This window comes from Salvelinus fontinalis, chromosome 33, assembly GCF_029448725.1.
Source record: "Salvelinus fontinalis isolate EN_2023a chromosome 33, ASM2944872v1, whole genome shotgun sequence".
NCBI classification, from domain to species: Eukaryota; Metazoa; Chordata; class Actinopteri; order Salmoniformes; family Salmonidae; genus Salvelinus; species Salvelinus fontinalis.
The window spans coordinates 44,595,579-44,620,052 of NC_074697.1; the positions used below are offsets into that span (position 1 = coordinate 44,595,579).

The window sequence follows — 24,474 nt, forward strand, 5'->3', positions numbered from 1 at the left end:
TACTGGGTTACTATCAAATGAGTCCTGTGATACCATCGTATTTGTTAGAGTGTCCCCTTTACATAGTTGGATCATATTCATTTGCAGTCCAAGCGGTTCGGACACTACAGACAGAAGTTGGTACATCGGCGGTACCGACTTCAGACAAGTCCCAAAGGGCTTGGAAAGCAAAACGGAGAATATCTTTGTGTTTGTGAGAGTCTCATCTTTCCATAGAGGGGTCATATTAGTCTGTAATATAGTGGACATATTAGTCCGTTCTGACGTGAGAAGACTGATTTTCGGGACAAACCATTTGTTATGCACAAATTCATGTATTCAGTGGATTTGTGCCAACATGGTAATGCAAGAGAAATGTGGGGATAACATTCGTATCTGAAGCCTGCTGTTTATATGTGGGGATAGCATATTCCACTAGCGAGGTCTTCCTGACACAGAGGCTATTTAGAAGTCCAATGCAGCTGTTTTTATCTGACTATCAAATTATTTCTGGGTCACAATCAAGTACCTTATAGTGATTTTTTTAAATAAAAAAGCTTCTTAGCAAAGAGCAATTCCTCAAGCAAGAATGTTGCTCGGACTGGGTTGAGAGGGGAAAACTTCAAACTAGCTATTTGTTATTGGCATAGAGGTTTGGAACTCTTTATTATTGGTCTATTAACTAATTTACTGCCTGGTGATGTCACCAGGCAGGCCAAAAATCCATCCCACCAAAACTGTGAAATTTCAGGCAGTCCGTTCAAATAACTCTTACTATAAAAAGGCATTATCATAATTTTCAGTATTATTCCAACCACATAGTGTGGAAATATATATAAAACAAAGGTTAATCACGTTTTTGACTGCACTGGGCCTTTAAGTCAATTGGATTTTTTCTTCTGATGAGAAACATGTGTCTGGTAGTCTATGTTACGTCAAGTTTCAGATGACTTAAGACATTTTTTTTGTTGCTACTAGCTAAGTGCAAAGTGACACTGGGCCGAAATGTATTTTCTTGTAAAAAAAAATATGTATATATACAGTAAGATGTTTAGAATCACCTACTCATTCAAGGGTTTTCTTTATTTTTACTGTTTTCTACATTGTAGAATAATAGTGAAGACATCAAAACTTTGAAATAACACATGGAATCAGTTTAACAAATCTAAATATATTTGAGGTTCTTCAATGTAGCCACCCGTTGCCTTGATGACAGCTTTGCACACTCTTGGCATTCTCTCAACTAGCTTCATGAGGTAGTCACCTGGAATGCATTTCAATCAACAGGTGTGCCTTGTTAAAAGTACATTTTTGTAATTTATTTTATTCTTAATGTGTTTGAGCCAATCAGTTGTGTCTTGACAAAGTTTGGGTGGTATACAGAAGATTGTCCTGTACCAAATAGGGCTGAGTCCATATTATGGCAAGAACAGCTTAAATAAGCAAAGAGAAACGACAGTCCATCATTACTTTAAGACATGGTCAGTCAATTCGGAAAATGTGAAGAAAAGTTCTTCAAATGTGAAAGTTCTTCAAGTGCAGTCGCAAAAACCATCAAGCGCTATGATGAAACTGTCTCTCATGAGTACCGTCACAGGAAAGGAAGACCCAGAGTTACCTCTGCTGCAGAGGATAAGTTCATTAGATTTACCAGCCTTAGAAATTGCAGCCCAAAGAAATGCTTCAGAGTTCAGGTAACAGACACATCTCAACATCAACTGTTCAAGGAGACTGTGTGAATCAGGCCTTCATAGTTGAATTGCTGCAAAGAAACCACGACTAAAGGACACCAACAAAAAGAAGAGACTTGCTTGGGCCAAGAAATGCGAGCAATGGACATTAGACCAGTGGAAATATGTCCTTTGATTTGATGAATCCAAATGAGGTTTTTGGTTCCATCCACCATGTCTTTGTGAGACGCAGAGTAGGTGAACGGATGATTTCTGCATGTAAAGCTGGATGAGAGAATGCCATGAGTGTGTAAAGGTAAAGGCAAGGGTGGCTACTTTGAAGAATATAAAATATAATTAGATTTGTTTAACACTTTTTGGTTACTACATGATTCCATATGTGTTATTTCATAGTTCTGATGTCTTCACTATTCTACAGTGTAGAAAAAAATAAAAAAGAAAGAAAAACACTTGAATAAGTAGGTGTGTCCAAACTTTGACTGGTACTGTATATTTATTTGGTCTTGGGAACTTGAATGCATTAGTCCATGATTTAAGCTACTTTCTGCAACTTTATTCACTAAATCTTGCACCTTGGAAATAATATAGCCTTCTGCGCCTAACTCTCCTCGGGTGAGACATGGTACCCTTTGCCTATAAAAATAATAATGCAATAATTGAATAGAAAACTTAATTGAATGGTATTAATGGCAATTCGAGATATGTGATGACTGCCTGGGCATAATAATCAGCATCAAATCTATGGGAGGTCCATGTAGGCCTACAAGGACCAATGAAACATTAGGATTTAAAATCATGAGGGACTGAAATTATTATTATTAGGCTACACATTAAAATGCTGAATTCAATACATTTCAATTCACAAGCGCATATCTCATTTAAATTCACAAGTGCATTGCCACCAGTGAGTGCATCGCTCCCTCCCTCCCGTGCACACTTCTGTTCCCCTCCCTCTCTGCATCTCATGTTTTAGTGAAACCTATTAGCCTACATGGTATTCCCAACGAGGCACAATGCAACACCTCCACACCAGCTCAAATTAACTAAATTCACGGTTTGACTTGAAGACATAGAGGTGGATTAGATAGGTTTCTCTCTGCAAGCTACTTACTTGGTCAGCAAGTAGGCCTATGGAGAGACGCGGAAAGTACTCGCCGGTGGAAATGAGGAGGAAAGACATCAGACTGGGCGTGCCGCTGCAAGTCCGGAGCTGAGATTGCATCTCACCCCACCCGCTCGCTCACCTATGGGTGATCCACAGAATTGCTGTGTAAATCATTCCGGTCATTTGTCATTCGCCCAATAACCTCATTGGGACGTATATCAGGTGACAGCGATGTAATTCATTGATATAGGATATTCCTTCGCTTGATAGGTTTTATTTTCACTGGATGTATTTTTTTTTAAAGTGGTGGCTTTGTGGGAGGTTGTAGGAACCCAGCTCTGGATTTTGGAGAAACGCTGGACACGCCTGCACCTTGTATTTTGGACAAAGTTCATAAAGGTTACTGCATAATTTTTCTCCAAAATGCATGCGTGATTGTTTTTGGATAACGGTACCGTCCGTTTCAATACACTGCAGTGTGTTTCTAACACTTGTACGCTTTCTTTGATATTTTGGGGAACGGACAGCACAACGTTTCAAAGAACGCTGTGCCAGGAACCATTGGATAAATGTGATCAGCATGTTAGTCAAGGACATTTTGCACTGCAACCGAGGTGTGAAGAGGCATTGCTACCCAGCACAGATGAAACCGAATCGATTGACTAAAACCCCCTTATAGTTGTAGCTTGATTTACTAAAACCCCCTTATAGTAGTAACTTTCCACTATTATATCTTTGTTATTCCTGTGCGTTTTCCAGTGTGTGTTTGCTATACCTGTGGCCGGTGGTACCTGAAGCCTGTCTCCTGTCTGGGTGTGCGTCTTTTCGCGCTCAGACATTTCCCTGCGCTGCCCGACTGGCGTTGCTATAGAGCAACCCTACGCCGTTTCACCCTATTTCACCCTGGGCAGGAATCGGATCCATCCGTGTGGGGACAGAAGTGCAAAGTTGGACGCTAATCGCCAGGCACCGTGCGTTCGAGAGCGGGATCTTTCGACTTTGAGGGACTGGAGAGAGGGCTCAAACCAAAAAGGTAAGCTAATTGATAACGCATTAATCATGTAAACGTGTTCGAAAATGAAACGGCGGTTTCTGGGACTTGGAATGCAATTTCGCAGGAGAACAGCCCTGAACATTGCTGCATTTTTATTAGTTGAAGAATTACCGGCATGCACTACTGACGATAGCCTGCACCGCCATCCTTGTGCCAACATGCATTCTAATATCTGACGTCCGTTTGATTAAATATAGTCTATTTGTGCACGAATGAGTATGTTTTCCATTCTAGCTAATAATGCACGAATATATGAATTTGTTTTGTAAGCATATTTACGTTATCAAAGCAAAGTATTTTATGCAGTGTCTCAATGATGTACAGAAATTAGTGAAACACTAAAACATGTTTAGGCCTAATTGGTGTAATTTGGTGTGAAATGGTGTGCTTTGTGGTTGCCAGAGCTGCCTGCAATCCTGACCGCATTGGAATGCGTTAACTCTGTTTGAATGAGTACACATTTTAGGTATGTTTCATTTGCTTCTGTGCTTGCAGTGACTAGCTATATAGGGGCGAAAGAAACAGCGAGGAGTGTGGTTGGTAAGGTAGGCTGCACTGAAATCAGAACTAGCATTGTTTTCGCAGGCAGATGTGGCTGGGTGAGACTTTTCAGCACCATGGACAGCTCTCCCACGTTAGCATTGAATTCACTGACGAATTGGCTGTATGAGACTTTCAGTGCAATAGACAGCTCCCGAAACGGTATCCTTGAAACTTTACCGTTTTGAGAGCCAGAGGGCATTATGTATTTTACGCTGCATCATGATCAAATGAATAGTCATGAATATATTAGTTATCTGAAGCACAAACAAACGATAGATAATAGATAACTGTGACTCAGGCGATGTGTGTGCCTCGATAACGTTCATATGGAGCATTACAAGGTGCTCTACTTTATATCTCTCGCACTTCACACCCACACACTTAATCTCAGAGACGGCCTCACACACAGACAAAAAACCACTCAGCACCTAGCCTACACACTCTCATGTACGAAATGTAGTGAGTGCACTTCTATCTAGGCTACAATGTAATTAAAAGACAGCTAAGTCACTAATCTTCATGCGTCAGCGATTAGGGCGTCATTTGATTTGAAGGTCATATCTGACACAATTCTGATAGTCTTTTTGAAATATGACGTGTCTCTAATGTGCACCAATTAGCATTTTCGTCTCCATTGTGACATCCTTGCCTCTAGGTCAGCCAGCACCTGTGGTTGCCTGTTCTGGTGCCAATATGGATAGGTTTGTATTTAGCATTGAGGATGACTATTGCTGAGCTGAATATGAAAGGCTCTGAATAATATTCAGGCCCTGTAGACTCATAGACACGAGATACATTTTTGCAATCTTCATTTTAAACCTCATAAAAAGCCAAAATGACTTTATTGACCAGTCAATAGCTGAAGACCACTTTGCTGCCTGGTGTTAGAGTTTGTGCCTCCTTGGGGAGGGACTGCGCAGGATGAAGGCTGAATCATTGTCATGGGAGAGCCTGTGTGTGTGTGTGTGTGTGTGTGTGTGTGTGTGTGTGTGTGTGTGTGTGTGTGTTTCAGTCTAGGTTATATTTTATGTACTGCTGTAGCTCAAAAAAAGCATGTTGACACCTTCCTAGCAGTGTGTGTGTGTATGCTTGTGTATGTGAGTTCCAACTCATAGCCCATGGGTGGGATTAGGTGGACACGGCTGGTGCTAACAAAAATGCATTTGTACCTGGCTACTCCAGGCTCTCTGGTGTTCTGTGCCTGCCCAGAGCGGGCTCTCTGTCAGTAGGGTGAGAATTAGAACAGAGTAGCCCATTATGGTGGAATAGACATCCTGAGGCATACGGATCTGCTCTCTCTCTTCATTCCCTCCCCAGTCAAGACCACGCCTCCCCAGCCCAGCTCAGCAATGATTCATGCCCTTGACTATCCCACATTGTGGTAAGTGAGGGCTGTGCAGTCCTATTGTGTCTGTTAACATTCGAGGCAGCTGTGAAGTTGGAGTTAGTGGGTTGGTAGGGACCTAACAGGGCCTAGTCTTGCGCTTTTGTGAGGCAGGTCAGGTTGTAGTGGATTAGCGTCACTGTTACTGCCTGCTTTGATCAATAGAGTCTGGCATCCAGCAAGCAACTCTCTCCATGCGCTACCTGGATGAACTTCAGCTGTAGTCACACAATGGAATACAAACTGAGACTTGCTGTTGGTTTAGCGTGGTTTTATTACAATGTAGGTGTATTATTGTGAATTACCCATGCAGGGAATAATTTAGAACAGCTAGGTTGGTAAGGTGAATCCTTTGTAGAGTTAGCCTTTTTGCCGTCCATCATGGCCTGTCAAACACAATACACACACAGCGATAGCTCAAGGGAGTTTCTACTTTAACTCCCAGCCTTCCCTTCTTTCCATCAAAGCTGAAGACTTGGCACATGTTAAATAACTTGTCTGAACTACCCCGCATGGTAATAAACCTGAAATAGGCACACTCACTCATTGCAGTCTCTTCCCTGCTTTCAGGGTGAGTAAATATCGCCCTCTGATTCAACTCCTGTAAACAGGTTCCCCATGCTGGGGCACTATATAGATTATAAAAGGGGAATTACAAGGGGAGAAAAGGGATAGAATGCATACCGTTGCTACCATCGTTGCACCACAAGGCATCATGGGGGAAAACGTCTAAGGCTTTGAGCGAGACCGTGGATAAATGGCACCCAATTATCTCAATCACCGTTGTGTGAACAGTGGCGTGGTTGCTGTCAGCATTAAGATAAAAATAGGCTGTGTGAACAACAAATCTACAGCATTGCGGCTGCAGCCAATACTGTACTGTTGTACTTGGCTGGGGTTTGTTTTCTCATTGTTTTAGTCAAGTGTAATCCTCTTTTGCAACTGTTATAGAGAAAATGTATATGCTCCAGTCAGTAGCCTAATCGGGTTGATGAACTTCAGATGTGGGCAGAACTCATGCAGAAAGGGTGACATTTCCCATCCGCAATAGGCATGAAATTAATGTGTAAAGCAAACTCAATGGCTTGCAAGCATGAGCTCATACACAATTTGATACATAAAAAAAAGGAAATGTTTTGTGACACACTTGATAGGTGCATCGAAACATGATGTTTTACAGCCATAGTAGTATGGCACCCCTGGAGCAAATTAGGGTTAAGTGCCTTGCTCAAGGGCACATCAACAGATTTTTACTTTGTCAGCTCAGGTATTTGAACTAGCAACCTTTCGGTTTCTGGCCCTATGCACTAACCGCTAGGCTACCTGCTGCCCTATAAAAGCTATACATGCATAAGCATGAGGTCATTAACTAGTAATTATCAGGAATCAAGGAAAGACCCAAGTGCAGACTGTGTGAAGTGTTTATTGTAACCACAGGGGCAGGCAAACGACAGGTCAAGATAGGCAGGGGTCAATAATCCAGAACAGAGGCCAAGGATGGCAGGCAGGCTCTGGGTCAGAGACAGACAGTGGTCAGGCGGGCGGGCACAGGCAAAGGTAAAAAACCAGGAGGATGAGAAAAAGAGACAAGGGAAAAACCGGAGCTGAGACAAAACACTGGTAGGCTTGAACAAACAAGACGAACTGGCAACAGACAGAAAACACAGGCATAAATATACAGGGGATAATGGGGAAGATAGGCAACACCTGGAGGGGGGTGGACACAAGCACAAGGACAGGTGAAACGGATCAGGGTGTGACAAGTAATGATGTGTGTGGGGTTAATTTGCTGGAAATACCAATGCAGATAGGGTAGGGACTGTATGATCGAGCCATGATAAGTTTCCATATCATTGTTAGTTCAGTGAAATGTATGTTTGCCTCATCATTGTTTAGAGTGGTGGCCTTTAATTGCATAATGGAAATACATTACATAACACATGTATAATGAAATTATACCACATGTAAATTGTTTTCTTTTCAAACAGGCTTACTCACAGATATTCAGGATATGGTATACCTTTTGGATTAGTTGATCTCTCTGTCCATCAGAAGGTCTACAATCATATATCCCTCTGTGTGAATTAAGGTGTGTGGCCATCACCACCTGAGCTTTGGTCCTAATCCCCATTTGATGACGGTTTGATCCACGTGCAGTGAGGCCTTGCTAGACCTTTTCAGTGAGCTGGCAGGCCCTCAATACCTCATCAGGGCTGCTGGCTGTTCTGTTGTGATCTAGCTGCCCACTGACCCTCAGTAGTCTCCTCCACCATTGATCCCACTCTCACCCCAAGCTCAGCCATCACTTTCACCTTGAATATCCTCCTCTTTGTCCTCCTCCTCTTTCCCTCTTTCTTTCCCCTTAATGTACATAATTGGAGAAGTTGGAGCATTTTAAACAAACAACTAGTTATAAATGCTTTAAAGAGCATTACTCATGACATATTCTTCAAAATAATGTATGTTTGTCATGCTGTATAAAGTGTGACATAACAGCTCCAGCTCCAAAACCTTAACACGTACAGTAGTTGTTTGTTTAAAGTGGGACTGAGCTTCTTTTTTTTAACACCAACATTCCTCTGAGCTTCAATATGCACACACCCATACTCTCACGTAGTGTAGGTTACGACCCACATTAGTCAGTGACTGGAGCCGACAAGCTTAGTTTTATGGATTCTGAAATAGGCCATGGTTGACATCATTACAGAAAATAATGTTGCCGCATCCAGTACAAGGCTGTGCTTGTGATGATATGAGCTGGCAACAGTGAAAATATCCAGCTCAGTAAATATGTTGTTCTAAGGGTGAATGCAATGGTAGGTCGGTCACCCCTGGTTAAAGGAGATACTCAATGGCAAGAAATCAAAACAATAAGACCATCATGGCTGGCATTGTACATCAGAGAGTAATCAGCAAGGAGAGAAAAGACACGGTGTGAATGAGAGGTCATGATTACCTTTCCCTCCAGCTCGTAAATCACCACAGCTGGCACAACCCTCCGGATCATATTTCCACCAGAGGCAATAGAGAACTTCAGAGGGGAGATTAAAGTGGGGGATAATACTTTCTTGAGCTGTCTGCCTTTATTGTTGGCTAACAGCCTCGTTATCCAATAAAAATGATTCATAAATAGTTCATGGAAATACATGGATAGTCAAGTCCCTACTGGTTGCTTGATGAAAGGTTGATATGCAATTCAATCTAAACTGCTTTTGTCTTTTTTGGGGATCACACAGTTAGTTGATCAATGCAAGATCAACAATGTGTAATGAGTGAGATGATCTTTTATCAATGTGTCTGTGAGTGGAGGGTAACAAAATTGACCCTGCATGTACTGTAAGCAATAAGTATTCCTCTCCTGTGCTTCCTCGATCATCAATTTCTTAGTCCAATGCTGCTTGGCTCTCCATGCTCCACCCTCCCACTCAGAGCCAGGTCAACGGTAGAGGAAACAAGTGCTCGCCGGGGTCAAGGCAGGGGCGTCCCTGCGGTGTCACCCAGTGTCGGCCTAGTGGGAGGATGATGGGGCCCAATAGATGATCGATGCTTCCGTTCTCAACCACTACCATCCATCGTCACAGCTCCAGCAGACACGGAGTGACGCCATGGAGGTAGTCTCACTATTACGTCAAGATGTGGACAAATGGCTGCTCTGGCTAATAAACAAGAGGAAACCCCATTTTCCTCCTCTCTCTCTCCCCCTGTGAGAGCCTGCAGGACAAAGGCCAGGGATCATCCTCCAGACCGTCATCCCACCCCAGCAGACGTTCATGGACATGATCTCCAAGGAGACCAGCTAGACCCACCAACACAGACTAGTCTAGAGACGATAGCTGCAGGTGCAATATACAGATCCTTAATGCTGCAGTATAGTTCCAGTCTAAGACACTAGCTAGGCAAATTGACTCGTCTTTCAATCAATGGCTTTCATCAATTTGTAGCTATGAAACTGGAGAGGTACTGCATCCATTGTGGACAGTAGAGGAGCGCTGTAGTACCCTGCATTATTTAATCCCTAGTGTTATACCTCACCACTGTCTTTACTTATGTGTAATATGTTTGCTTTGACTGTAACCATGGCCAGGATATGTTGTGCATCTGCGAACAAATTTGTTCTCAGACGAATAGAACATGAATGAGTGTCCCATGTGAGAGGAGTGCACACCTCCAGTAGCCATGCCTGCCTCTGCATACTGTATGTAGGTCTAAGGTCTCGAGATGAGCAGCCGAAGGCGATCACGTCCGGGTGGAGAGAGGCTTGATACTACATGATGTTTTAACGAGCGTGTTTAACAGCACAGTAGCCTGGTCATGTAGTAGCAGACACCTGGAAAGAGAAGCAATTAGCCATGGAGCACAGCCTCAAAATATATTAGACCTTCTAAAGACAACTGGATTATTGAACTTCTCACGTGTGTATGAATATGTACATGCACATGGATGTGTGTTGTTTGCCAGCTACAGCAACATATTAACCAAATATGGTTTAGTTTTTCATGATGCATTAACATTACACACTTATCCCATTGTATTGTAATGACTGTGGCGTTGATAAGCACAATTACAGCTCCCCCAAGGGAGCTAGCTTTCTTGCTAATGTGCCTGTCTCTGGACCCCAAGGTTCTATTCACGCCTTAGATCTTGTGCTTCTCCCTTATTTCATTAACCTTTTACTGCAGTGGGCTAAATCAGGTTGTTTCTTGGTAGTCTTAAACAAATCTACTTTGAACAAAAGTACACACCTCATGTCACGTTGTTCGTAATGAATGTCGGACCAAGGCACAGCGTACTTTGAGTTCCACATAATTTATTAAAGAAGTGAAACTTTAGCAAAGATAAAACAATAAAGAATAAACGAACCGTGACGACAATGCAGTGCTAACAGGCAACTAAACATAAACAATATCCCATAACCCACAGGTGGAAAAAATGCTACTTAAGTATGATCCCCAATTAGAGACAACGATAACCAGCTGCCTCTAATTGGGAATCATACAAATCACCAACATAGAAAATAAACCTAGAACCCCACATAGAAAATATAAACTAGAACAACCGCCCAGTCACACCCTGACCTACTCTACCATAGAAAACCTACAAACCTCAGATTTCCCACTTCCTGGTTAGATTTTTTCTCAGGTTTTTGCCTACCATATGAGTTCTGCTATACTCACAGACATCATTCAAACAGTTTTAGAAACTTCAGTGTTTTGTCTATCCAAATCTACTAATAATATGCATATCTTAGCTTCTGGGCCTGAATAGCAGGCAGTTTACTCTGGGCACGCTTTTCATCCGAACGTGAAAATAGCGCCCACAGCCATAAGAAGATAACATTTTGTGTTCCATTTTGATTTGGCTTCAAAATTGTTTCTTTGAAGGAATGTTTATTAACCTTTTCACGTGTGAGTTCCAAATATTTCTAATGGTCGTCCCAGCATGAGTTTATTTTGTTATGTGTGTGTGATCGCAGAATGCACTCACCGTTCCAAAATGTGATTGTTACGCAACTGGACAGTTAACCCACGCCGCCCTCAAGCAAATTCACGCCGCCTGCTAATTATCTATAGACTATGTTTCAACTTACCAATTTGAGTGTGATTTTCTGACAACAGTTTGATTGAGGTGTGTTCGGCTTCCTCGTTAATTCACATCGAGGTAGCCCATTTCACTGTTGCGGACAATTTACATTTGAGGCATTACTGAGCAGGAAAAACTTTATCTTCGCCAAGAGCCCAAGCACAAACTTTTTCCTCCCTGGCACATTTTACAGTTTGCGCCCACACTACTAATAATAACTTGTGTGTGTTCCTGTGACAGTAAGTGTTTTATTAAGCTATCATCATAGTTTCTGTATGTTGTGATGTCATTTCTACTGTAACACACCATATGTATGTATGGAGCATAATGTATTTACTGTTTTATTCACGTTTTCAAGTACTGGTGACAAATCATGTATTGCGATTCTTGCATAGATTGTCATAGACACAAATTATACTTTTTTGAAGATTGTACTGATTGTAATGAGCTAATGCGAAGCTATTTGCCAGCTGTGTGTGGCGCCATGTATGTTGACATCATACAATGCATTCCGGATGTCACGTAAATGTCTGTCCAAAGATATTATAACAAAACGAGGTGAAGGGATGGTTCACTCATCTTTCAATTAAACATCCGGAAGTGAATGAGGAAAGTGAATGATGGTAGATGACACACCCCCTTCAACATCCATATACAAACAGACCCAACTCATCTTGTAACCTCTTAGCTTTGGTTGACGAGAAAAAACAAACATGGCGGCGAGCACAAACTACCCATTATCGGATTACTTTGGATTTTTCAATATATTTTTTTTGATCACTGGTGAGGTCACCTGTGGTGATGAATTTTAAATAGCAATTGCTATTAGCTAATTCACATTATGGTTTCTGTCAGCTGAGAGTTGACCGTTTGTGTCACTCTTTCCCCAGTTAGTGCTACGACTAATGTAACCTACATTTTCCGGTTTGGATGAGAATTGTGCTATGCTGTTGCTATTTCTGGAAATGTCTGAATATCGCATCCAAAACTAAACTGCTTACATTAAGGACATAACCTTGTAAAGACTGTTTGTGCAATATTTTTCTGTGAAAAAAGTTTGGCCAGCTCAAACACTGACTGTTGCGTCAATCGTAACTGGACGTTCTAAATAAGTGTTCTAATCACACTGGTTTAAGCGTACGTTGCAGGGACCACTGTAGAACGATCACACCCGTGTGTTCGCACGAGTCAAAGGATTAATTATTAAATTCTGAAAAATATGATCAACATTCCACCCATGAGGCCACTAGAGGGCGATTGTCATTTTACTGCAAGAACAGTATCATAGTAAATGGATCTCTTTTCCACAAAATTCTGATCACATTTGAATTTAATGTTAGTTCTAATCACATCATTCTAGCTTTGTTTCAGAGTGCGTCATATTTTTCCTGCGTGTGTCAGAATGCAGTTTTCAATCTCATCTCGGTGACAAGGAAATGGCATATCCATTGCTCATTCGTGCTTCAATATCCAAAGGCGCAATGCACTCAAATAGCTTGAGATTGAGGACAGGAGAGAGAGAGTGAATGAGGATTCTGAGCTTCTCGCTCTGATCTCAATAAACATGAATTTTCTAACTTCACTTTGTCAGCACTTTGATATGACCCGCAGCCTTTTTAAGTGCTAATCACTAATTTGTGTCTCCACTTTTTTCGACATGCGAAAAGGACTGATAACCGCCCCGTTCTTGAGATACTCAGATAATTTAAAATCCAATACAAAAGGATAAAGTGTATAGGATAAAAAGAGGGAAGATTCGTTGCCAAAGCTCTGGGTTTTGCGGCATTAAAGTGTAAATGACACTTTATCCCACACATAAAAAATGGAATCTTATTAATCTAGCTAGCAGACTTGCACTACAGCAATTTGACACATAATGTGCCCACTATGAAATGATCATTGATTTAATATCTTACATATCAATTTACTCTGTTGGCTATTTACTGTAGGCCTTCGTTGTAAATAAGAATTTGTTCTTAACTGACTTGTCTAGTTAATTAAAGGTTCAAAAAATAAACTGTGGATAATTTTAATACCTCTCTGAACAGCGGTCCAGTGAAATATGCCCAGGGTAATTAAAACCAGCTTTTTTCTACATCCTCTTGTTTAATCTAATAAAAAAGGGATAAACTGAAAAGAGTAGAACACACACACATATCCTTGTCTCTCGTTCTCTATCTCTCACTATCTCTACCTACCTCTCTCCCTATCTCTCATAGCTACAGCATATGACTTCTCCGAAACCTATTTTTCTATTAGGGCCATGGTGTAATCCATGTGTCAGAAAGAAAAACAAAATAATCAGTAGGTGTGAGCCTTGAGTCTTTGGAGTGTGAGAGCTGCATCCCTCTTGTAATTCTGCACTTGATGTATTCCCCATGAAAGGGGTCCTCATTAATTTTTCATATGAGACTCTGCAATGCATTGTGGGTTGAGTGCTGTAAGGAGAGAATAACGGTGGCTCAGCAAACTTGTTTCAACCATTAATTGCTTCAATTGATCATCTGATCAATACCTGATAGCAAATATATTTCGAAAACCTCACACTCCCATTTCCCATGTCCTCCTTCTCCCCATCCTTTCAGCTCAGCCTTGCGCTCCCATGTCACACATACACGCACGCATGCACACACTCTTTCTCTCCTACTCTTTCTTGAACCTTAGCACTCATTGATCAGTTGGTGGGTGGGGTGAAGCAGGCTTTTACTACCTGCAGCCTGAGTCCATCCAGAGTGGCTGTGGTGGTTGAGCTCCCTGCTGAGACTGGGGTGATTAGATTCCTACTGGGCGCTGACACTGTCTGGCACCAAGCACTGTTTCCCATCATGCACTGAACGCTGAGGAAAATGGTTTCCCCCACCCAGCAACAGCACACAGATAGAGCTATGTAGGCCACCCTGCAAAACGTTGTCAGAAGTCAGGCTGCCCTTTAGACTCAATGGAGTTGTAACTCTGGAGGAGGAGATGTCTCTGTAGGTTGATATTCAGTAGTTATGTTACCTGTTGTGGAGTATCTAACTCACTCTTGAGATGCTTGCACATGGGGAGTCGATAACATACATCAATGTGGGGCGTACCACGTCTGTGGAGACACGCAGAGGATTAGAATAGCACAATCAGAGTAATCATTCAGATGTTATATTGAGTATCTCATACTATTTGCCATTTGTCTACTCTCAAGTCAATTAGTTACTACTACAGTAGGTCACCTATCATGGAACATGAATCAAATCATCCAGCATTTACATGTGTGTGTATTGCACTGCATACATGACACGTGTTCCGTTAATGTTTCTGGAAACCCTTCACTGGAGCAATACAGAAAAGAGTCTACACTCTTTTCCCTGGATACATATTATATGGTAAACCCCAAGGCAATAATCTCAGGATATCTGGTTGCTCTGAGGCAGCACATAAGCACATCAGGGATTACAGACAAGAGCAAAATTGGCAGATAAGATTTTGGGCTGTGCTTGGGTAGAGGCAAGGTCAAGAAAGTACAGTTTTGTTGTTGTCCTCCCAAGACCACAAATTGATTTCATAGGAGTATGTGAGTGTAACCAATTAAAAGGAAAATAATAAATTTAATAATGTTTTCAGAGTAGTGAACAATGTAACATTCAATCTACCCTTGCAAATCGCAAGACTCTGCTAAAGCTTTGGTCAAGGATTTAGCTCCATATACCCCCAAAACCCCTCCCCAGTAAAAATCAATTCCCATGTACCATCAAATGAAAAACAATCCTAGTAGCTCTCATTGTCACGGCTACATCTCAGCTCTGCAAAGCCCTCCACCAAGGAACTGCAGAGGGAGGCTATTTGGAATAAAAAGTTAGACTGTAGCATTTCAACAGCACCATGTTCCTCCTTCTGCCTTCTCTCCCATCCCTTGTTTTGTACATCTCCTTTTCGAAAGCAGCTCAATCTCTCCTTCCCATCAACCCCCCCCCCCCCCCCCCCCCCGAAAGGTTTCCACTTTTGTGTCCCTTTCAAGAGGTAAATAACACATTCAGTCAGATTATTGAGAGACTCAATGTTATTGCTGGCTGACAGGTGGCATCATTTTTTTTTCATCCTCTCTTGTTTGCTTTCATTGTTCCTAGTGTCAGAGCTGTCAACACTCCCACCCCCTCTCTCACGTCCCCATTGCTCATCAACCCCATCGCCATCAGCCACAAAAATTGCAAGGAGTGTGAGACGACTCATGCGCAACGAACGCGAGTCAATGAACACACACACTTTATATTCATGTGGGCTAAGTAGAAAATGGAAGAAGGAAAGAGAGAGAAAGGGGGACAAATGTTGATTGATTCGCCGTACTGAAGAAGTTAAGCAGTTTTACCTAATACTGTATGTGTTGAGGCATACTATATGTGACCGACCAACTCGACTCGGTCTTAAGTAGCAAAATTTGAAACTGTGTTTTTTGCATTCAATAAAAGTATGATTCTGAGCTAGAAAATGGTATATCACACACTGCAGTTGAGGAACAATTGGAAAGTAATTCTGCTTTGAAAGTTGATCAACTTGTAACCTCACTTTTGAGAAAATGGCCTTTGAATGTTTTAGTAAACCTACTGGAGAGCTCTTCTTTGTCTACACCCATTCAGCATCGTTCACACCCTCTTAGGCCTTTGTCCCATTCATCTCTTTAAAGATTCACATGTGAGGCCATGTGGTAAACACACACTATATCAAATCAAATCTAAGTTTGTCACATTGTCACGTTCCTGACCTGTTTTCCTTTGTTATGTATTTGTTTTAGTTGGTCAGGGCGTGAGTTGGGTGGGTTGGTCTAGGTTTGTTTTTCTATGTTGGGATTTTTGTGTTTGGCCTGGTATGATTCTCAATCAGAGACAGGTGTGTATCGTTTGTCCCTGATTGAGAGTCATACTAAGGCAGCCAGGGTTTCACTGGTGTTTTGTGGGTGTTTGTTTCCTGTGTCAGTGTTTGGGCCACACAGGACTGTTTTCAGGTTAGTCACGTTTGTAGAGTTTCGTAATTTGTAGTGTTTGTTGTTTGTTCATTAAAACATGAATACCTACTACTCCGCATCTTGGTCCGATCCATGCTCCTCCTCGTCTGAGGAGGAGAACGACTACGACAACCTTAACACACATGCACGGGATACAGAAGGTGGAAACAGTACAGTGATAGTACTTGCATAGGAGCAATATCAAAAACACAAAGTGTCAAGAAAAAAAAAAAAAATCTTTATTAAATGACGCTTACCCAACACACTTGTCTAAATTGATGGGTCATGTGAAGGAAATGCTATAACCACCAATAGTGAATTGTTTAGACATGTGCACATGTCATGAAATAGAATCGATGGCCCATAATCACCCCCAGACACACCTGGCTAATTTGATGGGTCATGTAATAATCCGTCCGAAGTGGAGTCTTTTGTTTAGACATGTAGCTAGCTTTAGTAGCTAGTTAAATAAAGAACCGGCATAACCCCAACTCATACAACTACCAATACAAACATTACAAACAAGCTCTAGTATGAATCCTCAGGTAGCTAAAGCTAACAAACTAGTTAACTAGCTAACAGTATGCTTTAACTTGCAATATAAATGACTTCATGACAAAATGAGAAGCTTAAATCTGTAAACTGTAGCTAGACTCTTACCCATATAGATGAATGCTTCACGCCAGACTGGAACCATTTAACTCTGTTTTGTTTGAAGCAACATTTTTGTTTGGCCAGCTTTGTGTCAAGTCACTCCGGTTCACACTGAATGTGGCGTGTGCAGAAAGTAGCCCATCACCTTTTCCAACTGAGCTGTTGATAGTGCCTGCTATATTCAGGGCATCAATGTTGTTGAGAAAAGTAGCAGCATTTTTGTAGTTCTCAATGGCTAACGTTATATCTTTCAAAAACGTTGCGGTAGAAAGGACTGTCAACACATACTGAACAGCTGACTTTATAGACAGAAGCGTGCTACGTGGCAGACCAATCCAAACTCATCTACGGGCATGTCCAGCCCATACATTATCTCAGCCAATCATGGCTAGTCGGAAGGATCCTGCCTTTTCCTGTGGCTAAACCAACTACGCTCGCAATTTAACAATTTTATTCATATTTATGGATGGAATACAAGTTTGTTATAAAGGTACATGAAAGTTCACATGTTCCAGAAGGCATTTCTGCCAAAAAAAACATGTTTATGTTCAAATACTGCTCCTGTGTAGTAGTGACATGAGACATAAACCTAGTTTCCTGAAACAAGTCACATATGTGGAAGAATGAACACATTATGCTGAGAAACTTGTGCTGTAATGTATGGTGCAGTGCATATAGGTACTGTATGGTGAAGGAAGGATAGTGGGAGAAGTAGAGTAACCTCGATTCAGCAATTCCTTTTTCGAGCTCACCTTGCTTTCGATGCAGCGTCCTACAAGTTATGCCCGAAATGGTTTACTTTCTCAAAGTTGTAAAAAATGTATTTAACCTTTATTTAACCAGGTAGGCCATTTGAGATCAAGTTCTCATTTACAACTGCAACCTGGCCAAAATAAAGCAAAGCAGTGCGACAAAACAACAACACAGAGTTACACATAAACAAACATACAGTCAATAACACAATAGAAATATCTAAATACAGTGTGTGCAAATGAAGTAAGGAGGTAAGGCAATAAATAGGCCATAGTGGCAAAGTAATTACAATTTAACAAATTAACATTGGAGTGATAGATGTGCAGATGAGGATGTGCAAGTGACATGTGACATGAATTTGGCTTTAAAAACGTAGTAGCTGATTGGTTGGTCCAATTTCAGGGACGATCTGGAAGACGGAGTAGTTGTGGCTTCTTCTCGGGAATGGCTGAGAAATTGCTTATCTGTGAGGTAATCTTGCATGCTGCTCCTATTATATCTATATTATATCATGTCTGCTCACCGCATCACCGTGGGCAAACTACCTGCCCTCCAGGACACTTACAGCACCCGATCTCACAGGAATGCCATAAAGATCATCAACCACCCGAGCCACGGCCATTTCACCCCGCTATCATCCAGAAGGCGAGGTCAGTACAGCTGCATCAAAGATGGGACCGATAGACAGCTTCTACTGTATCTCTCTACTGCCATCACACTGTTAAATAGCCATTACTAGACGGCTTCTATCCGGTTACGCAACTCTGCACCTTAAAGGCTGCTGCCCTATATACATAGACTTAGAATCACTGGCCCCTTTAATAATGGAGCACTCTTCACTTAAATTAATCATGTTTAGATAATGTTTACATACTGCTATACTCGTCTCTTATGTATACAGTATTCTATTCTACTGTATTTTAGTCAATGCCACTCCGACATTGCGCAATGTAATATGTATGTATTTCTTAATTCCATTATTTTACTTTTAGATGTGTGTGTATTGTTGTGAATTGTTTTTAGGTACTACTGCACTGTAGAGCTAGGAACACAAGCATTTCGCTACACCCGCAATAACATCTGTTAAATACTGTATGTGTATATGACCAATAACATTTGATTTGGATTTGATATGGTATGCATTGGACTTTGGGACTGTGTGTAATGAAACGGGCCCTTTATACCAATCAGATATGGCAGTGGCTTTGCTGATAAGACTGGGGTCATTACTCGAGATGGATTTTCTGCCCTGCGAAGTGGATTTATCCAAGCTCTGGGACACTTACCTACTCATTTATAGTGACAAATGCCCGCAGCACCCCGACGTGGCATCACTGCAAACAAAAATTTGTCATTAGGACGTCCCCGGAATGTCACGAAATGGTCGCCTAAAGTGGTCAGGACGTTGTGTCATGGTCGCCTGTAGGTTTTGTCTAATTCCTGGTTGGTGCCGGGGACAACCCTGAGGATGTTTTTAGGATGTTCTTGGGTCAGTGTGTCATGCTCCCCTGGAGGTTTTTGTCTAGTTCCCAGGTTATTTAATGAAGCTCCCATGAAACTAGACACTCTAATGTACTTGTCCTCTTGCTTAGTTGTGCACCGGGGCCTCCAACTCCTCTTTCTATTCTGGTTAGAGCCAGTTTGCGCTCTTCTGTGAAGGGAGTAGTACACAGCATTGTACGAGATCTTCAGTTTCTTGGAAATTTCTCACATGGAATAGCCTTCATTTCTCAGAACAAGAATAGACTGACGAGTTTCAGAAAAAAGTTCTTTGTTTCTGGCATTTTTAACCTGTGATCGAACCCACAAATGCTGATGCTCCAGATACTTAACTAGTCTAAAGAAGGCCCGTTTCATTGCTTCTTTAATCAGCTGAGCTAACATAATTGCAAAAGGGTTTTCTAATGATTATTTAGCCTTTTAAAATTATAAACTTGGATTAGTTAACACAATGTGCCATTGGAACACAGAAGTGATGGTTGCTGATAATGAGCCTCTGCATGCCTATGTAGATATTCCATACAAAATCAGCCGTTAGTCATTTACAACATTACCAATGTCTACACTGTATTTCTGATCAATTTGATGTTCTTTTAGTGTACAAAAAAATGTGCTTTTCTTTCAAAAACAAGAACATTTCTTATTGACCCCAAACTTTTGAACGGTAGTGCATATATTTTTTCACATTAAATAAGAGCTAAATAAGAGTTTATCAATAAATGTCTATTGCAGTGGACACACCGATGCCGCAACTATGTTTTTCACGTACTGTACCCATTGACTGTAATGTAAATGTGTTCATATGTATGTCCTAATGACCACTACAGAGGACAATTTTGCACATACAATAAAATAGAAATATACAAGTTTTTGGGGGGGTGGGGTCTCAGGAGCATATTGTTGTATTTTTATTTTATTTGTGTGACTATTCTTGTCTATCAGTGTTTTGTTACTTGTCATGTTTTGTGTGGACCCCAGGAAGAATAGCTGCTGCTTTGGCAAAAACTAATGGGGATCCGAATAAACCAATATTATTGCTGATGAATGTTTAGGATATTCTTCAGGCTTTGTAGTGCAGCACAAAGATCAGCAAACTCCAAATCCAGAAGTTGTGAGTTTAAAACCCCTGTTGGGTAATATTGAAAAGTCAGTACTAATTGATCATGACAAATGTAATCATATTGTCATCGATTAACGATTTTTACACTATATTTTAGCTGAACAGCGTACCACTTACCTTAAATACCATACCATACCATTTCATTACTTTACTTATCATGGTTTGGGACACCTGGGACCATCACATGACAAAAACCTCTAGGGGACCATGATGAAATGTCCCAAGAATGTCCTAAAATCATCCTTGTGACTATCTCCAGATAACCAGGAACTAGAAACAACCTCCAGGTGACCATTACACCACGCCCAAAGAATGTCCTAAAAACCTCTTTGGGGACGTCCCTGGGACAAACCGGGAACTAGACAAAATGTCGAAAGGACCATGACACAACGTCCCAAGATCATTCAAAAAACATCCTTGGGACAAACCAGGGACTAGAACAAGGTCCCCCAGAGAATGTTCGCTTGGGACCATCACGCAGTCCTACTTACTAGTAAAATCTAAGTCTTGAGAACGTCCTTAAAAGGTCCTGATATGGTCCTCATTGACGTCCTGGTAACTTACAGGGAACTAGACAAAGGTCCCCCAGATAACGTTCCCTTGGGACAATCACGCGACGTCCTAGGGATTAGTAAAAGGAAAATCCTAAGAATGTCCTAAAAAATCCTGACATGGTCCTCGGTGACATCCTTGGAACTTTAATGCTCCTAGAACATTTTCAGAAAGTCAATGGGTCGTATTGCGCTTGAAAGCCTTAAGGAACCTAATGGGAACGTCGCCAAATGTCCTCAGGATGTCCTTTGTTTGCTGGGATGTGCCCCCTCCAGCCATTCAGAAGACTCTTGCCAGAGACCATTTTGTATTTTGCCACTATGAAGGAATTGATGGAAAATCTTCACAATATCAATCTGGTACACCTCTATGGTGCAAAGCCTAATTTTTAGTCCCTGCACCAGCTGTCTTCTAAAGTAAATGTAGCATTTAATTCAGTATCCTTCTCCCGTGAATGCATTTCCGATGTCACTTCCTTGCTGGTAGAGAATGAATGAGCTGAACAGACCTTTAGTGTGGGTAGGTGGCAGGAGAAGTATGCCTGTATATTATACAAGGTGGTGTTCTGTAGCAGACAAACAAACACATTCATACAGATGGAGAGACATTCATAAACTCACAAATACATACAGTATATACATGCAAACATCCATCAATTCCACTATCAATCATCTCGTCTCTCTCTCGCTGTCTGTCTGTCTCTCGCTGTCTCTCTCGCCGTCTCTCTCTCGCTGTCTCTCTCTCGCTGTCTGTCTGTCTGCAAACATTCTAATACTCATCCATAAGACAGTTGTTTTGCCTTGGCTGTTGCTCATCCTTTAGTTTTTTTTCTTTGATTACTTTTGAATGTATGCTTATTTCATTTGTTTGTATGCGTGTGGGTGTGTATGCTGTAGTGTCTCATAATCAGAACACAAGTAATAAGGTAAAAAGCAGCACATAGAAATAAGGCAAAAAGCACGAATAAGCAAAGCATTGGTTCTAGCTTGACAGTGATAAATGAAACAATAGCAGTGCCTAGAAATTGGTTGTTGCAAGCTCCAGAGATTGTGTTGATAAAGTTTCTAATTATTGTTCTCACCTGGGTACAGTAAACACCATACCACGGTAAGGCATCTTTACAAAGCTAACGCATTTGCCCAAAGATAAGCAATATAAAGTGCTTGTGTCATGACAAATTATAATTGCATCATAATTAATTGTTTATCTTCAGACATTTCATGAGCTGAACAACATTTGGTTATTGTCATAATTGCTGTGCATACCTTCAGGTTGTTGTAAAAATTGTAATATATACAGAAACGTTTGGTACCCTTTAGCTTGTGTGGCCCAACAACCCAGAATAGAACACCCGTGACTGAGAGTGTGTTTAGATGTGATACTGTCTCCTGGTTTCTGTGGCCAGGTCCCCAAGCTCTTCCAAATGCTAATGCATTCAACCTGAAGGAGCATCAGCAATTTACTTGTTTTCTACTTTTTAAAACAAGGAAGAAACAGTGAAGATAGTTTTTTATTAGTTCTACTGTCATCAGCATAAAAACTTTGCCAATGCATATCATTTTCTACTTAATTAAGCTAATGCTTGATCTTTAGTGTATCCTCCCACTGATCACAGAACTCAAGACATGATCTTAACCTTGGATGTGAGAGAACATGCTACTGGCATGCTGTTGATATCAGTATTTAGCAAGAACCTGCAAGGAACAGTTTTTATTGCCTAAAATGGAACGAATGCACCATCTAGCATGGCCCGTATCATACACAATGGCAATGTAAATGAGGTCTCTTCTTGTAAGTAGCAGGATGCAAACCTACGAATCGGGTGACTGCACTAGGGGAATATAATTGAGTTATGGTGATTGTCAAAGAGCCAAGCAAAATCTCAAAATCACAGGCTTTTTTCGCTTTCACTTCTAAAAGCTCAAGTTCTGCAATTTCTGAGGAAGTTAGGAGGAAGGCATCCTTTGATAAGGTGCAATGTCTAATAGATATCCAGCACTCCGAGTTGTGTATGGGGGAAAGCGAGCAGAAGTGCTCCGTGCAGGAGTTGACACTGCCATGCATCAAAAACAGACACTTCAAACTGGAGCCAGTCAATGTAATTTATTCAATCGTTTATTGCATGAATTACAGTCATTTCAGGTGCAACGCTCCTCCAAATGATTTTCTGTTACAAAGACCCATTTTAAAACATGTTCCCTACAAGAGACACGTTTAGTATGGTGGATTATGTTAGAGATGAATAAGGAGGACAGGGAGGAGGACAGGGAAAATGTCTAGTCTGGCCTTGCTAGTGGCCTCCTGGTATTGAATGGATGATGGTTGGTTGATTAGAGTGTGATTGCTAAGTTTTAAGTCAAGAGGCAATGACTGGTGTCAAAGACGGATGATGGTAACAGCCGTGTAGGGAAGGCTGACCTTTCTGCCCTGTGACTTATGTCAATACTGTGTTAATCTATCAATCCATGCTCAGTCTTCAATGGGATATTTGAAATTGAATGTGGCATTTGTTCATCCCGTCTTGATTTGGAATTCAAACGGAACACATCAGTACTATATATTCCACAGTTATTCTTAAGGCAGATCTTGTTCAAGGTCAAAAGATATTAGAATAACCAATTGAATTTCGAGTTAGTCTTGTGGCAGCTTCCCACCTGGCACTCTGGCACAGGGAAGTCAAACCAGAGTAGCCATGAAAAACACTGGCAACAACCGTTATCCAGCGGACACCTCACATGAACAGAAAACCACTATTCGTGGCCAACTGATTCAGACAGCTTGGCACAGACTTAGCTACAGCAACAATTATGCTGGTGAGGGTAAGCCAAACAGACCAGAGAAGACAAAACGCATGGTCAGTTCCAAAAAGGCTGAGGCAACAGGAGTTGTTCCCCTCTCTCTCTCTCTTTGTTTCTGTTCCTCTCTCCTAATAATAGCGAAAGCAGTCAGCCATTTTTATGAGCGATATATATAATTGCGAGTGGAGAGATAGGAGTATATTTAATGGCACCGTTGAGATTACCTTCATATTCCCTCTCCGCTGGACATGGAAGTGCCCTTCAACATCCAAATAAAGGAGTATTGGGGCTATGAAATGAGCTAGGGCTTTTCCCAGCCCTGCTCTTGAGTTATAATCCATCAATAAGTATATATCCACTTAAGACAGTTGGGGCATCTATGCAATGTTATTGTGGCTATGCTGCATAACAAATACTCCTATTATGGCACTTCTGGGAAGATGCATTGCAGACTACCTCGTTTAAGTCTATGGGCTCTATCCCCTCAAGAGGTCTATAGCTTTTATTAAACAATGAAAGTAGCCTACCCCCTTTTCACCTGTTTCCTGCTGTATTGCACCTGTATTTGAGGAGAGGGAAATTACCACTGTACAAAACAGAATTTACTTTCTGAGAGGTATTCAGCAAAGAATTGGCTGTGCCATGCAGCAATGTGGCATTCCCTTAGACAAGCACGGCCTAACATGACAACCTAACAGCACCATGTCGTAAGACAAACTGAGACCTACGTTTTCTTTGAAAATTGAACCATTGCTGACATTGATGTGACCGTCTGTGACTTAGATT

General features: G+C 41.4%; 1 protein-coding gene across 3 annotated transcripts in view; it reads left to right on the forward strand.

Annotated features, from left to right (window-relative positions):
• The first annotated feature begins 3,134 nt into the window (after positions 1–3,134).
• Positions 3,135–24,474, forward strand: part of LOC129832353 (leucine-rich repeat and fibronectin type III domain-containing protein 1-like protein) — a 154,283-nt gene continuing 132,943 nt past the window's right edge. For all 3 annotated transcript variants that reach the window (XM_055896362.1, XM_055896364.1, XM_055896361.1), the window contains exon 1: positions 3,135–3,808. The gene's annotated coding sequence lies outside the window, so the exon portion shown is untranslated. The remainder of the gene's footprint in view (positions 3,809–24,474) is intronic.